At 35.7% G+C, this 18,280-nt stretch overlaps 1 pseudogene; it reads left to right on the top strand.

Moving 5' to 3' along the window:
• The window catches only part of LOC137406234 (gamma-aminobutyric acid type B receptor subunit 2-like), a 42,043-nt pseudogene that overhangs the window by 22,966 nt on the left and 797 nt on the right, over positions 1-18,280 (top strand).

Here is an 18,280-nt window from a genome sequence, read left to right as displayed (position 1 = left end):
AAATATACATATATATATATATATATATATATATATGTATATATATATATATAGCAACATACATGTATATTGCCCAATGAATCCATCACTCTCGGTATTAATTGGTAAGGTATTTGACTGGTGAACGAGAGGTTCCGCGATCTAATCTTTGGCGATACAGATTCTCAATTCCTTTATTTTAATATTTATCGCTGGAAAAACCGATCTACACACATGCACACAAACTTTGAGATTTATACATATAAGATATATATATATCTTTATATTTATGTATATATATCTTTGTATTTATATATATATATACATGCAGGAATATATACATGTATTACTGCATACATGTATTTATATATTATATATAAATATATAAATATTTATATATATATAAATATATATATATATATATATGTATATAGCAACATACATGTATATTGCCCAATGAATCCATCACTCTCGGTATTAATTGGTAAGGTATTTGACTGGTGAACGAGAGGTTCCGCGATCTAATCTTTGGCGATACAGATTCTCAATTCCAATATTTTAATATTTATCGCTGGAAAAACCGATCTACACACATGCACACAAACTTTGAGATTTATACATATAAGATATATATATATATCTTTATATTTATGTATATATATCTTTGTATTTATATATATATACATGCAGGAATATATACATGTATTACTGCATACATGTATTTATATATTATATATAAATATATAAATATTTATATATATAAATATATATATATATATATATATATATATATATATATATATATATATATATATATATATATATATAGGTGCCATGCCTATATATCAGTGCCATGCCACTAGGTTTAATCAGGAAGTCGAACAATGAATTGTCATTTGTTATGAAACTACTGTATCGTAGTCAAAATGGCTTCCATATTTCTTTGCTACTCTATAAAAAGTGGTATGAGAGAATATGGAAGCCCCCCACTGCATGTCAGACATGGCAATAGAAACAGTTTTTGGTTTATTGATTTCTGATGATTCTGCAGCACTTTCTGTGCTTGCTGCTTCCTACCCTTTCTGGGTATCTGAATTGTAAGTCTTTTATGACAGGGTGTGAGGTCATCATCTAGTGAAGAGCACTCTTCGATCATACACTCTCTTCTTTACCAACTTCAGAGCTTCCTTATTCAGCTTCCTGCTGGCAAGCTTGATCGGAAAACTGTCAAAGCTGCCTTAAACAAGGGATTTAAATATCAAGGCAACTTTACATCGAGTTTGTATCGGTATAATTCAAAGACAGCCTTTGATGCAAATCAGACATTTCAACTACTAACTACTAGTAATGATAAGGATAGATGGCTGAAAGTCACGTCAGACTCTCTCTGGCCAGGTGAGAGTTGTCATATCTTTGTTTTACCTTTAAGAGGATAATTTTTTTCCAATAATTCTTATACGACGGTGAATGTAACAGGAAACACTACAGAATTCCTGGTTAATCTTTTGTAATGAATCAATCCTCTCTGCATCATTGCAGTGATCAACATGCCTGCTTTTCTATTATTCAGATATTTGCTGTATTCCAATGTCTATCACATCTCTACCACATTTGAATCAATAGTTCCATCTAATGGCTAACATTAATAGCTACATGTAGCACCTCTTTGCTGTCAGCTGTGATAATGTTGTCTCCTTTCAGATCATATCAACTAGTTTATGCTTTATTCTATACTAGCACCCTGGCAGTTCAGTCTGCCATTAGAGATCATCATGTGTGCCAACAAAGCTCAGAGAATAAGTATGTGCACAAGTATTCTAAACTCCTGCAATGTTAACAATTTGTGCAGGGGGTAGCGTGCAAAGCCTGAATGGCGTGAGCTCAAATCTTATTCAACACAATATTTTTCCCAGCCTGCAACTGTGGATTTGGACAAATGGATAAATTAAATTAATTATTATAAATAATTAATGTTAATTAAACTCTTACGAATAAAGCTCTCATTATAATAAAGATTTACCTGCATTGCATTCCAATGGTTAATATTTTCCTGACTATACACTGTGTCTAATTTCAGCAGTTCGTTCATTCAAATGTCCATGTTGTTTGCAAATGCATTACATTCTCACATGGTAACAATGAAAAGTGTTTGGTAACTTTGTGTAGCCTATTTCTGCTCGAAATCTTCACTAATATACACGCTGACATATTCAGAAACTATAAGAAGGGTACCACTACATCATACACCCTCATGACTTGAATACACATATTTCTTAATGGTTGACTGTGTCAACCGAGTTCCTTCATTTTAGTCTTGGGTCCTTACAGAAGAAACCTAGGCAATGCCAGAAGATCATATAAATCCTCTTAGCTTGGGGCCCCAGTCTTTCATATGTATTAAAGATTATCATTTATTGAAATCTAACGTCAGTAAAATGTGTGTGAATTACGCTTCAAAGAATTAATTTCTGCTCGTTTGGTGAATACAATCGACAAAAATTTTCAACATATAGTAATAAATGTGTTTCTTACTAGCAGACTACAATCTAGCTCAGCTTTGACAGAACGGATGCTCTGCTTCTTCAACTTTATTTCTCCAACAAACATATTACACCTGTTTCTTAGCAAAAGACTTAAAAGCTGTTTCATATTCAAACATACACCTTGTCAGTTTTTTGCCAATATGGTTGCTGTTTGTTGGTTCAATGACATAACTTTGCTATGTGTGTAACAGTTTCTAGAATGTAAAATATGATCATATTACAGATGGACACAGACCACTGGATGAGAAGGTGCGTGTGGATGAGTACAAAGAGATCAGTGCTACGGTTCTCTGTCTCTTCTGCGCTCTCTCTGTCACAGCTTCTGTTATTGCTCTAGTCTTTCTTGTCATCAACTGCAAATATCGGCGTGTTGGGTAAATATTGATCAGTTGGTTTTACTAAAGCTGTGTTGTAAGTGGTTTTTGACAAAAGCTGCAATCTCATTGGTTTGTTTTACAAAAGCCGTCTAGAGAAGTTCGTTTAGATTTCATGCTGAATGGCTGTGGGTGTTGAGCGGTTTTTCGCCGAGTTATCTTTCCTTAGGAGTCATTCTCTTTACAGATCGTATCATTTCTAATATCTTAGTCAATTTAGTGAATGCAAAAACAGCTTCTCATCAATGATGCATGACTTGCTAGCAATCACTTTGTTAGAACCTCAAAAGATACACCGCAGGTTCATCTACTGATGCAATGGATGTGTTGAAAGATGGAATGTTGGGCTGTTTTTGTCTGCATTTCAACTTGTTTCAGCAGCATGTTTCATGTTAGGTTTGTTTAGACACACTTACTAAGGCAAGAGAAGTTTTCAAATACAAAAGGTGACCAGGTGTTATTTCTATTTATTCATAAAGTTCTTGTTGACAGGCTAATAAAGATGTCCAGTCCAAAGTTGAACTACTTCAACATAGCTGGAGCGGTATGTCTTTATGCCTACATATCGGTCACTGGGTTCAGTCACCCTAGGCTCACTAAACAAGCCTACCAGTGGATATGCACTGTGAGTGACATTCTATGGTTGTGTCTATGGTAGGCGTCTAAAACCTCAATGTTTGTCTGTCATTCGTGTGTCCAGTTATAGTGATAAAATTATAGAAATGAAAAATTCGCTTCGCGCTGGAATTGAACTCGGAGCCTCTAGTTATGCAGACAGACGAGCTAACTACCAAACTACGTGGCCTGCCTGGGTATGGTGGTTGAATTGTTCACATATTTATTACACCTTGTCAATCTTCAATAGTGATTTGTTAAAAGACTCATGCTTCAGCTAGCATGCTTGAACTAAATTACTAAAAGAAAAAATTTACTAGAAGCAAAATAGATGCCCAGGTTTTTCAAATTTGCTATAAATATATGTATAATTATACATGTATAGCATTAACTTAATCAAACCTATAGCACACACAGAAAGAAACAAACACTTTTATTCAAAGGTTAAATGGTAAATAAATGTTGCTTTTCTGTGCAAAAAAATGTATTACCCCTACAATGCCGAGCATTTAGCTAGTATATATAATATATCACCACAATAATCAGGCATGCGCGTGTCAAGCGAAATGCACTTGGCTGACAATTGCGGTGATGGAATAGATTTTTAACAAATTTTTATTCATATCACATGCAACAATTTGTGGCAAGGTGTGTTTATTGGTCATTTTTTAAACTTTTTATCTCATTTACTGCTTGTCAGTCATCTTTACTTCTTTATATAACAAAATAAATATATACATAATATATATTATATATAATATACATTATATATATTATATTTAATATATATAGTATATATATAAGGTAAGTAATGGATTGGCTTATATATTATATTTAATATATATAGTATATATATAAGGTAAGTAATAGATTGGCTTATACAAAGCTTGCCATTGGCGATTACGATAAACAATTTATTTTATATATGTAAATGTATAACAATTTTTTTAAATAAAATGGTTGGATACTCCGTGAAATATTTGTTAACACTTGTTATCAGCCCATTCTCCTCATACTTCCATTTTATAACATCATTCTTCTTTTAATTAGCTTAAGCCTTAGATCTAGAAAATCCTCATTACTTATACAAAACTAACCACTCGGCTCCAAAGTCTGTCATATAGAAGTCAAATTGTCAAGATCAGCTGTGTACTAGGAGTTGTGCATTTTTAGCTGAGGAATCTACTGCTCTGCGGAGGCTACTCATTTGTTTTTGGTCCCATGTGCGCTAAGGCTTACAGAGTCTACTACATCTTCAACAGCAGCATGCATGGCAAGATTTCAAGAAAGGTTTGGTCTAGTCACTGCCATCCAAATATATTTTGAAGGATTTGGTGTACCGTATGAAGCGTTTGGGTGTCAAAACAATATAATTGCAAGATCAACTGTATAGCTATGAACAATCGCAGCTGAATAAAAATAAATAATTTTTGGGCTGACCTCATAATTGTGTTTGGATTATCAGATTAGACTGAGAGAACATTAAAAAAAAGTGACAGCAACAAAGTGTACACAATGCACGCAAAATGGTTACAGGGGTAGACAACTTTACTTTATTCAAATACATTTTTCTCATTAAACTATTTATATAATATAATCATCTGGCACACTTGCGCATGAGTAGTAGCGTATGCTAATAACTTGTGTATGTATTGTTGTTATAGCTATGAAACTGAGCATTTACTAGACTCCTGATCTTGGTAATTTTATTACCCTACTTTGGATGTTATTGTTATACCATACACAGTGCCGTAGCCTCCTATACTGCAGCTACTGCCATGGCAGTACCATTTTTTGAGGCTCAAAATCCCGGAATTCCCGTCATTTTGCTTGATTTTAACCCTTTGGGTGGGAAAACGACCATAATAAATGTCGTTTATTGGTTGCGTGGGGAAACGACATTTATGTCGCTGTCGGTAGACGTTTATAAGCTGTTGTCGTGAGCGTTTTAAGCTGTTGTCTAGTAACGTTAAACAAAGGATATGAATGCTAGTAAGTTTTAAATATCATCAACAAGATATTATTCAATGAATTACATTATAAAACGATTATCTGAAAGGCAATGCTTTGTGCTAAAAGCTAAAGAAATCGCGCCTCCTTGGAAAAGAATAAAAGTTGGAAAAACCAGTCAACATAGGCTCGACTTTTAAAACAGTAAAATAAAAATTATTTGATCCTGAGATCCTTAGTGATTTTTGTGTGATCAGAATAAAAACAATTCAGATGATAGAAGTGATGTAAACTTTTTGGACTTTTATTATAATTGAATATACAGAGAAAAACTATTGTTATGGTAGCTCGCACGGCAACGTTATCCGTTGGACTCTACCGAAAGGAATGCTTCTAAGCATTTTATACTGAGACAATTGTAGATGGTTGTATTTTTTTGTAGTAGTAGATATGTAAAAGAATGCTTATGTACAAAAAATTTTGTTCATAGAAATAAATTTAAGTTTGACCTATGCATGTAACATGCATAGCTCAATCTTAAATCCACTACTTGCTCAGTATTATAGACTATAGTATAAGTGCATTATTTTTAACACGGTGCTCTATTAATTTCACTTTTTAATTCTACAATATTATTTAATTAAATTATTTCATAGGAGACTACTCATCTCCTACAACTAACTAACTAATGACTAACTAATGGCTAACTAACTAATGACTAACTAACTAATGATTAACTAGCTAATGGCTAACTAACTAATGACTAACTAACTAATGGCTAACTAACTAATGGCTAACTAACTAATGGCTAACTAACTAATGACTAACTAACTAATGGCTAGCTAACTAATGGCTAACTAACTAATGGCTAACTAACTAATGGCTAACTAACTAATGGCTAATTAACTAATGGCTAACTAATGGCTAACTAACTAATGGTTAACTAACTAATGGCTAACTAACTAATGGTTAACTAACTAATGGCTAACTAACTAATGGCTAACTAACTAATGGCTAACTAACTAATGGGGGGGTTGGGTGTTTTCCCCAGGGAAATCTTTTAGTATAACTAGTCAAAATGGTGCAAATCTAGCACGCTTGGCTGCTGATGGAGCACATGTTCTAACAGCACATTTGACATTATAAACCAGTTTTCTAAATATAAAACTGTTTACTGAGATCGTCTTTAACAACGCTTATTAAAAATATAATGTGAATGAAAGATGCTAAAGGGGTTGGCCACAGCTAGCATGAGGTAGAATTATCACCGGGTACAATGCTAAATGGTGTAGGAGACAAGTAGTCTCCTAAGCGTTGTTAAAGACAATCTCAATAAACAGTTTTATATTTAGAAAACTGGTTTATAATGTCAAATGTGCTGTTAGAACATGTGCTCCATCAGCAGCCAAGTGTGCTAGACTTGCACCATTTGGACTAGTTATACTAAAAGATTTCCCTGGGGAAAACCCCCAACCCCCCCCCCATTAGTTAGTTAGCCATTAGTTAGCTAGCCATTAGTTAATTAGCCATTAGTTAGCCATTAGTTACTTAGCCATTAGTTACTTAGCCATTAGTTAGCCATTAGTTAGCTAGCCATTATTTAGTTAGTCATTAGTTAGTTAGTCATTAGTTAGTTAGCCATTAGTTAGTTAATCTTTAGTTAGTTAGCCATTAGTTAGTTAGCCATTAGTTAGTTAGCCATTAGTTAGCTAGCCATTAGTTAGTTAGTCATTAGTTAGTTAGCCATTAATTAGTTAGTCATTAGTTAGTTAGTCATTAGTTAGTTAGCCATTAGTTAGTTAGTCATTAGTTAGTTAGCCATTAGTTAGTTAGCCATTAGTTAGTTAGCCATTAGTTAGCTAGCCATTAGTTAGTTAGCCATTAGTTAGTTAGTCATTAGTTAGTTAGCCATTAGTTAGTTAGCCATTAGTTAGTTAGTCATTAGCTAGTTAGCCATTAGTTAGTTAGCCATTAGTTAGTTAGCCATTAGTTAGTTAGTCATTAGTTAGTTAGCCATTAGCTAGTAAGCTATTAGTTGGTTAGTCATTAGTTAGTTAGCCATTGTTAGCCATTACTAACAAAATTTGTTAAAGTTCTTGTGTCACACCCCTACATACTCCCTATAAGTAATATAACAATATGTATTTTGCAGAGGTTAAAGGACAGAAACTTGCTGCTATTCACTGGTTCCCTCGTATTGTTTGATGTGGCATTCATTGTAAGCTGGCATCTCATTGATCCCTTCACTATCCACGACACTGTTCTGCTTGCTGTAAGTTTTCAACCAGCCTTGACTGGCTTTTATAGCAAACTCTGTGCCTCTTGCCTAGATCTTTCTGATTTGAGTATTCTATCATCTTCCGCCTAGCTTACTTATATCTATAAGCATTATATCTATGCAATTATCATGTGACACGTGAGAACTCAAGGTTACAGCAGAATGATTTATTAGGAATGCATCCACGTTGACAAAATCTGTTTAGTGTCAAACAAGAAACGGTTGTAAAAACTGCTTTGTTCCAGTCACCGACATAAAATCGGTGAAATGCTGTGTACTATACTTGTCTGTTTTTGACTGTCGCGATTGACGGAGTACAACATGGAATTGACCAATCATATCATGCAATGTTAATAGAGCTAAACATACAAGCAAATGGATTGGATATTGATACAGTATTTCATTTGCTAAAAAGTGTGAACAATTTGTATAATCATATTTTCAGTTGAGTTGATGTAAGGTCAGTGCAAAAAAGTTTTATAAATTGTAAACATACTAGAAGCCTTTCCAACTCCAACGCTCTCATCGGAAACACAACTTCAAAGAATTTCCCTGGTGTAAACGCATTTTCACATCTCAAGGATTTCTAACTTTTTTTAATAAAAGCTGCCAATGGTTAAGCTAACTATTTCACTTAAAAGTCCTGTATTACCATTTCCAACAAAAACTTTTTTATGAACAACAAGGTCCAGCAGACACACGTTGAACAATCACAATGATGTACCTGCGTAAACACACATTGAGCTATCACAATGGTGGACCTGTGAGAACAGAGAAATTCATTATGTTTTTACTCTGTCTGAATGCTCTAATTTCATTGCAAATGTTTTCCAACAGTAAAGAATCGTTTTCGGATGACAGTATCTGTATTACTATTCTTGTCAGCCTTCTTATTTAACCCATGCGGTTGCCTTTAGAATCTCTCCAAATTATTTTTGGCAGAGTTTGTAGGATCTCCGGCGTAATAAACATGATATAGTAGTATAATTTTTCTTTTTGCAGGGCTTTCAATATGCATAATCTTACTTTACGATTCTTTGTTTAATTTTTATTTTATCTCATTTTTGTGTAATGATCAAATTTGCTTTGAACAGTCTTGACCTATCCTTTTGAACTCTCGACCTGTGGTAATAAAATTCATATCTATCTGTATTAAGGAGAATATTATGCTTGCTTGAAGTCGCCCCTCTTAATTTAAAAGTTGTATTTGGGAGTTGTCTAACTTCGTATTGTAGCCTGAAAGGAGTGACCTTGACAAAGATGTCTACCTACACTATAGCACTTGCAGCTCAAAATACCTGTCCAAATGGCTTGGTGTTGTCTACGCATACAAAGGGATGCTGTTGATTTGGGGAGTATATTTAGCGTGGACAACAAGGAATGTCTCCATACCCACCCTGAACGACAGCAAAAGTAAGCAATTGATCACGAGCTATTCAGTGGTGGTCACGCCTTTCCTTGACCGTTATTCCTAGGTATTCTCTGATGACGTCTGCTATGTTTCTATGACACGGTTAACCCTCAAGTTTACCTCAAGATGGGGACGATAAAAACCGTCAAGTCATGCGAGTTTTAGTACTTGAAAATTCTTATTGACTCTCATTTTGTGAAAGATGAAACAGCACTTGCGAATGGTGCACACAAAAAGATGGCAGGACAGCTATTGAAATACTTATCGCACGGTAACTCAAGGAGCACGCAATTCCAAACCCACATCCTCCTCATAATGGAAACATAGTAAATACCTTATCGGTATCACTCATTTGTTTGAGTGGCACTGCTATAGTAACTCTTATAACTGTACACTGCATGAAAGGATATAACGTAACACGTTCGGATAAATTCATTTACTCTGTAAGTATATGCAATATGACACGTTAGGCAGGTAGTTATTCTCTGAATGTACAAGACCATCCTAAGAGACTTTGTATGTTATTATTATGTCAGAATGTTGTAGGGATTCGTTGACACATTCTTTGCATTTGCATATCTGTTAATAACGCCATTGTGTAATATTATAATAACAAATTAGTTTAAGTTCTAAGTATCTATGCACCCTTAAAATTAAAGGGCTTATCTTAAAATTAAGATTTTGACTAATAAAAAATGAAACTACTATTGGATATTTTGATAAAATGTATTCATAAATTTCAAGATACAATATATTGTTTTTGAATTTATTAATTAGATTAAAACAGCACTTTTCATTTATTTTTGTTTTAAAGTTTGTATAATTTAGTGTATATTTTTGCACAAAGATGAATTAAAACAAAACCAAAATTTTATTTAAATTGTAAAGCGTGAACATCAACAATGCACAGGTAATTATTTCATGCTGAAGTAATAACAAGAAAAAACACAAAATATGACTCGCAATTCCTGCAGCAACATTTGCTTGCTAGAAAGATAACTTATAAGAGTTGTGTTTGAGTGAGAGTTTTTATTGTGGCAAAACTGCCCTTCCTCAATCAGCAGGAAGTTATCTGTGCATCTGTACTGAGTAACCTTCGTACATTTACCTCCAGATTGCTGGCCTGTTTCAAGCTGTGTTACTTACATACAGTCTCTTCCCATTTTTAACCAGGGTTAATCTTTTTATGCAATTGTTATAAAAAGTTTGCACTAAAGTATTTATATTTACTGCTAATTTGTGCCAAGTTGAATGTGAGGGTTGACTTAGCAAGAATTCAGCAAGCATTTCTATGGTATAGGAAAGCAGGAGTTACAGTTGGCTGTAACTGTTACAGGTATTATGATAAACATATATGTGGTGTTGCTCGCGTCTATTATCCTGGTTATTGTATCAGAGTTCCTGCAGAATGACCCGACGTTATCTTACAGTATCGTCGGCTGCCTCATACTGCTCAGCACAACGATCATGCTCGGTGTGCTCTTTGGACCAAAGGTGAGATCTAACGTTATTATTACTAGTACACCAGCAGTTCAGTGTATCGGGAGAGATTGTCATGTGTGCCGACAAAGCACAGAGAATATGTATACACACAATTATTCAGAAGTATGTAGAGGTGGCTGATTGGTGCAAGTGTTAGTAGGTTTGGTTGATAAGCCGAATGCGAAGAGTTTGAATCCTGTGCAAGGCGTTCTTTTTTCCCAGCCGCCACCCAGGGCTTTGGACAGACGGACGCGGCTCTTATTATAGTAATGACTATATATAAGAATGTATGTTTAGAAAGCCAAATAGCTCACAGTGAAGTTGGTGTTGTAGATGAGAGCAGCGGTTTCATGTCACATATCCCGCATTTTTGCGTAATGTAACAGTTGTTTGGTACGGGCTCTTTGATCGTGCCATATTCTAGGAGCTAAAGTTCTAGTCTTCAACCTTTAATAATTCCATTCAAGTTGGTTGTCTCCAGTTGAACCATTTGATGCCTCACCAATTTGTATTTCCTACCTATAATCTTTAAACTTTCTATCAGGCTATCCGCGTGTTGATAACTCGGATAGTCGGGCATATTTCACTTAGTAGACGTAGAGCTCAAACCTGAGCTACCATTAATAGCTGCACACACACCGAAACAATTTTTTCTTTTCATGGCTTCTTATTATATTCATTTAATTTCCTGTCATCAAGATTATGGCGACAGACTAAAAGCTTGTGCTGACGAAATAAAACGACGTAACAAACAGCCACTATGTTTCCATCACGCAGGTAATTCATATGTTTGAGTCATCCGCAAAATGAAAACCATAAAAGTCCACAAATCTAGCGAGTTTTGCTGCGCCCAAATTTTTACCGAATGTTTCACGCTTGCAAAAGGTTGAAGCGCCACTTGCGGAGGAATGTCATGCAAGCTATTCCATTTTAAACATCTTCCACACTTCGGTCTTTCTAATTTCAATTTGAGCAATTCCGGATGCGCCACTACAACCTGTAGCGTAGATGTCCTTATCTTTTTTGGCAAAGTGTCCACCTTAATCGGCAACATGCGAATGACTATTGAAATACTTGTCGCACGACACCTCAATGTGCGCACAACTTCAAATCTGCATCCTCCGTGTCATGGAAACATAGAGTGTCTGTCTTAACTAATCCTTGTTTGAGAATTAATTACGACAACCAAAGGTTGCCTAAACAGTCAAACCTGATGAGCAGCTTGCACAATCAATCGTAATACTAGGATGACAGTTGTTCATCGATGTTTGCTTGCATAGATTCTTAGGCTATTCATTTAGATGGCTTATGATTGGTTACAAAGGCAGCTTTTAAGCTAAGCTGAGGTTCATTCACATGAAATTGTCTGGTAAATCAGCGCGGGATGATGCGCCGTCATGCATCATCACCCTACCTCGCAAGACTGATGAAATTCGGAAAATGATTTTGACGATTGGCATTGTCTTGTTGCTAGAGTTGCCCCGATTCTAATATCGGAATCGGTATCGGTGCCGATATGGGTGTTAAGTATCTGAATCGGTATCGGCCGATCTTTTCTTAAAGTATCGGAAACTTCAGATACTTTTTACATATCAACTATTTACCAGAAAACCGTATTTTAGCCTGCTACTTTAATAAAAAATAATCAGCTGCAAGTTCCTTACTTTTACCTAATGAATTCCGGGCCTGTCACACAATCTATTTCATTTCTATAGCCTAATAAACATTCACACAGCTGAGCAATCTTTTGGCTTTAGTCAGGACGTAATCACAAAGTGCGGTATTTCCTAGCCTGTCTTGACAAGCTGTTGTTTTGCGTAGTTGTCCCCCCGTCGAGCGGCGAGCAACAACAGCTTGTCACAAGACGTACTGCACCTGATGCATCAGCTGCACTTATAAGGAGTTGTTCTCTTCCGTCTACGCGGCTCGGCTGCGATGTTATTCCGGTCGCTCCATTCGGTAATTCGGTAATCAACGGATTTCACGCATAAATTTATGTAGAAAAATTAAGATAAGAACGTTTAACTGGCGACCCCTCTCTGCAGTAAACTTTATTAGAATTTGAGAACTTAGGCAACAACAGCGACTAAACATGTCGTTATTTGTGCGCTCAGTCAGTTTTATTTCTATTTTTGTATCAGTCAGTTTTATTTGCTCTTATGGATTTTATTTTGAGTTTATTTTATTCTTAAGTTTTACTTAATTTTATCCCAGAACCTGGTCTTTGGTTAAACGTTCTTATCTTAATTTTTCTACATAAATTTTTGCGTGAAATCCGTTATGATTACCAATGAAGCGACCGGAATAACATCGCAGCCGAGCCGCGTAGACGGAAGAGAACAACTCCTTATAAGTGCAGCTGATGCATCAGGTGCAGTACGTCTTGTGACAAGCTGTTGTTGCTCGCCGCTCGACGGGGGGACAACTACGCAAAACAACAGCTTGTCAAGACAGGCTAGGTATTTCCCAATTACGGCGATATGATTTATTGTAGCCAATCACAAACAATAGAGCCATAATGAGAAACAAGAATGCGGTGTAATGTTTCTATTTACTAGCATTCCGAAAGTAATTTGAGCAGTCGATGCATAAAGTTATTTATCTCTCGCTTGATCCTGACGATATGTTGTATCGTTTGTATCGCATAAAATAACCTCTATGGCTTATCGGTGTTTAGCCTGGTCTCCATAATCTGCAGCAAGCGAGTCCTTTTTCAGTACGACTAGCTAAGCTACATCGATAGTGATAGAAGATAGAGACGTCTCGCTGAGATAATTGAATCACTAACGGTAATTAAAGACCGCATTTATTTGCTCTAGACTTGTACTGTAACAGGCGCAGCAGTTCATTCAACAGTAGAAGAGAGACTTCATTATCACAGAGAAAGCTGTGCCACTAACAGTAATTACCATTATTAATAACACACATTGAGAAGCATGGACTGTTTTGTTATTAGATGCACGGTGTGTCAGTATGTGAATATATATACATGTACCTTTTTGTACATGTATATCTTTTTGCATAAATACTAACAAATAAATACATCAATATTTAAATTTTCTTTGCATTATATTTATATTTGCATAATAAAATTACCAATAATCTATGCAACACAAAAGAATCTGAATCGGTATCTGAATCGGATTATTTTTCAATAAGAATCGGTATATCGAATCGGTATCTGAATCGGCTGGTGAAATTAGAATCGGGGCATCTCTACTTGTTGCCTTTATGTATAGTGTACTATTTGAGGAAGGGGAGTGGGGGTGGTGCACGTGCCGCATTACAAGTTATACTCATTCTTATTCAAAATATATTTATGCTGCAGGTTCTTTCTTTATGGAAAATGTCAGATGGTATATCTAATAATCATCACATCGACACGCAGGGGGTGCTTGGAATGGGTTTTATCAACAGCTCAAACACCAGACGCCTCGAGTCTGATTTTCCTGAGGAAATTAAAGAACTCGAACTTCAGACTAAAGTTCTGCACGCAGAACTTCGCAAGGTTTGTTAATATTGTAGGACTTAAGGCTTGCGCCTTGGATTCTTATGAAATCAAAGCTCTATTAATTTCAACTAAGTAATGTATAACCGTAGCTACTTACACTGATTCACGCTGCAGTCGAACATCTGTTGTTAGACACCCTGATGCAGCTCAACTGCTCACATTATTGGTTGTTCAATTGACCAATGGTAATTCACTCTACCGAGTAAAGATTATGGCATCTGAAATGATTTTCTAAACAGCTTGCCATTTTTGAAACATTATCATCAATCCAAAATTCCCTTAATTCTCAATTTCAGAGTTTCATCAGGTGGAGATAATAGCAGTAAGTGGTCAAACACTCGGTCATAGTCACTTTAAAATGGTGTTGATTATAGATTATTGATTATGGCTGTGAATGATGAGAAGGCTATCATTGTTTATGATGGTTTCTCAAAAAGAAATAACTTGCTGGAAACAAATAATGGAAGTATGTTTTGTAGGATTTAAGTTTTCCACTTACAGACAGATAGTTTGCTGACAAAGATCATGCCTACCTAGACATTCTCATTTGGCATTGGTTGCAATAGCAATATAATCTAGTTGTGCAACCTAGTGCTTTTCTGTCAGTCATAGCCAATATACTCCTTTGGATGCTCTACTAAATGCATGAAAAGTGCTCACAACAGTTGACGTTTAAACATGTCTAGGTTTGTGAGTAGCAAGTTCACCGAGAATGGCCACAACTCAAATAAATTTAGCGTTACACGAGATAACAGGTCCGTTATCTGATCATTCTTATACTATTTGGTGCTTGCTGGATGCCTATCAAGTAAGCCTGACGCAATATCAAAGCACATCTATCATAAAATGGCTTGCCTAATAAGCATTTGTATAGTTTCCATTCATAAAATTGGAGTTGTTTTCTGCATGCCACGTTCATTTGGATGTGGTTAACACTGCACGTTATTCCCTGACCTGGGGATGTATGCGATTGAATATTTTTAGCAGGATTTTAGGGCATTTGTTATAATGCTAGTGTTCGGTGATCTTAGCGTAAAAACATTGAAAATATAGAAATATCTTGTACTACGGCCTTTGCTGAACACCCCTTTGTATAAGGAACCTGAAAACCCTTTTGCATAGGGAACCTGAAGACCCCTTTGTATAGGGAACCTGAAAACCCCTTTGTATAGGGAACCTGAAGACACCTATGCATAGGGAACTTAAAGACCCTTTTGCATAAGGAACCTGAAGACCCCTTTGTATAGGGAACCTAAAGACATCTATGTATAGGGAACCTGAATACCCTTTTGTATAGGGAACCTGAAGACCCCTTTGCATAGGGAACCTGGAGGCCCCTCTGTATAGGGAACCTGAAGACCCCTTTCTATAGGGGACCTGAAGACCCCTTTGTATAGGGAACCTGAAGACCCTGTTGTATAGAGGACCTGAAGACCCCTTTGTATAGGGAACCTGAAGACCCTGTTGTATAGGGACCTGAAGACTACTTTGTATAAGGAACCTAAAGACCCCTTCACATAGTGAACCCGAAGACCCCTTTGCATAGTGAACCTGAAGACCCCTTTGCATAAGGAGCCTGGAGACCTCCTTGCATAAGGAACCTGAAAACCCCTATGCATAGGGAACCTGAAGACCCCTTTGTATAGGGAACCTGAAAGCACCCCAGACAGAAAACCTAGCTAACTGCTGAAATAATGAAAGTTTTTAAAAACACTTCATTTTGCTTCCTCCCTTACTACATTTTCTTTATTAGCTTGTGAGATTTAGTGATAAGTGAATAGTTTAAAATGTAAATAGAATTGAGAATCTGATATTTGTCCTTAATATTTGTCTTTGTTATTTGTCCTTGACCTTTTAAAAACACAACTTTGACATAAGCTGTTGCACAATTTTCACACTACTATAGTACTCTATGGAAACATGATCTGCTAGTCAGCCTCGCATAGGGCTTCGGCACAGGCGCGTGTCACTACATTTTCAATGAAGGAAAACTTAGTAATTGTATGTGTTAAGAGAGCTTTTCTTGTAACTCTTATTTGTATAGTTAGTTATTATACATGTAAATACTAGTACCTAGTAATTATAAATACTAGTGCCCTAGTCTAATGTCCTGTGATAGATCATCAGGTGTAATAAGTATCTCTACAATTGTTCTGAAATGCCAGGCGGTGGTGGAGTGGCAGTCAGTCCATCATACTAAAAACTGCAAGTTCGAATCCTAGACGATGCAATCTTTTTGGCTCCAATGGGGCTTCGGACAGATTGATGAATAGACACGGCTCTCATCATAGTAGAGATTATTGACATAGTTAGAACCTACATTTTATTTGATAGGCGTAAGCGTGCATTGCAACCAGAATAATTCGATGACCTAAAAACACTGTTGATTATTATCCGTAGATTTCTGTTAACTATGCTTGTGGTAGGCCAAGTTTCCTTTTCTCAAGTTTTGCTTTTCTATAAAGTTAGACGAAGAAGTCGCCAGATTAGAAGAGATGGCCAATTCCCCTTCTATACAAATCTCTGATTTCATAGCCGAAAACCTCCTCTTTCTACTTCCTCTCCCCAACTGGGAAGATAACTCCTACAAACTTATGAGACGAAATACTCCAAAGTAAGCATTTTATGCTTTGTTTACACTCACTTGCATTTTAATTTTAACATGTTGATGTCATAAACTGGGCACCAGGTTCCTCTTAAACCTTTAATATGATCCTCATATCTCAAGAATGAATTCTTCTTCTGGGGTAACTTGCCATTTTCCTTAGACATCATCTATAGATCTTAAAGTTTGTCTTTTGTCTGTCCAGTTATAGCTTTATGTTTTATGAAGGAAAAATTCACTTCATACTGAATTTGCACTAATGATGATAGCAACCACAAAATGTCAAACACGCTCACCTAACCACAAGGCTGAGTCCATCCCGAGCCCTTCTTATACTCTTAGCTATTTCATCTACAGTATCCTTATCGCTAAATGGAGATGCACGTTTTATTATTAATTAATATTGCCTTTTGCGTTTGTTATTTTTTTAATGTTAATTTTTTACCATTTCCTATTTTTTCAATTTGTAATTTTCAAATGTGACGTTTCAATTTCAAATGTGCTGGTACACTCTTATTTCCCGTTTCGGTAAATCTGTAAAAGGTAAATGCTTTTCACATGGACAACTGTATTATCTGGAGTAGACGTTGCCTCCACATTCTTTCTCCATTCGGTCAGACAATGTATCAGACAAGGAAAATCTGATAACTAATTTTTACGTTTGTACCAGTATCGAGAGGTACTAATATCGCCAATTAAACTTTGAATACAACGAGCTTCTGCTGCACCGTAAACTTTTTATACACACACGTCCACATACTCATTGGTTATTTGTTCTCTTAGTTCATTTGAACTGCACAAAAACACTTTTCTCATGATATGAAGTTTAAAGGTTAGAATGGTAAATCTTGTATTTAGTAAACAAAATTCTGCGCAAAGACTTTTTTATTACCCAAGCAACGCCGGGCATTCAACTAGTCTAGTTATAAAAGAAATGCATTGCTTGTCAACTTTTAGATTTGTCATAACTATATTAATATACCTTTTCAGTTTTATATTTTAACTAAGTGAATGGCCACCATTACACGGGTAATAAAATAATTACCCAATGAATTTGGGTAACATACCTCATAAGCTATCAGTCTAAATCTTTACTAAAACACTAGCCAATTTTAAACCTGCTTAATAATCGTTACATTACGCTTAACGATCAACTGTGCTGGTTAATAACCTTTAGTGCTTTAAGTGTGAGTCTTTTAACCGTTGTAATAAATGTAATCACAATCATTCGTCACTATGGTCAGTTGAATGATTATAGTGTAGTGGTTAAGATCGCTGGTAGTCAGACCTGGAGATACCGAGATCAAATCCTCTGCGAAGCAGATTTTTGTGCTAGATTTTAATTGCTATAACTGGACAGAGAGATGACCAATAAATGTTCAACAAAAGACAAGCACTGAGGTTCATAGGGATAGAATATGATGCAATAAAGTTAACATAGAAAACTGTGTGCTATATTATAGTAAACACTTCTGATAGAGTGGAAATCATATTATTGTATTGTTAGCAAAGTATTAAACACAATGCTTGGC

The sequence above is a fragment of the Watersipora subatra genome, chromosome 10 (assembly GCF_963576615.1).
Source record: "Watersipora subatra chromosome 10, tzWatSuba1.1, whole genome shotgun sequence".
Classification (NCBI taxonomy): domain Eukaryota; kingdom Metazoa; phylum Bryozoa; class Gymnolaemata; order Cheilostomatida; family Watersiporidae; genus Watersipora; species Watersipora subatra.
The sequence above is the reverse complement of the archived record's forward strand: the minus strand, read 5'-3'. Positions and strand labels throughout refer to the sequence as shown.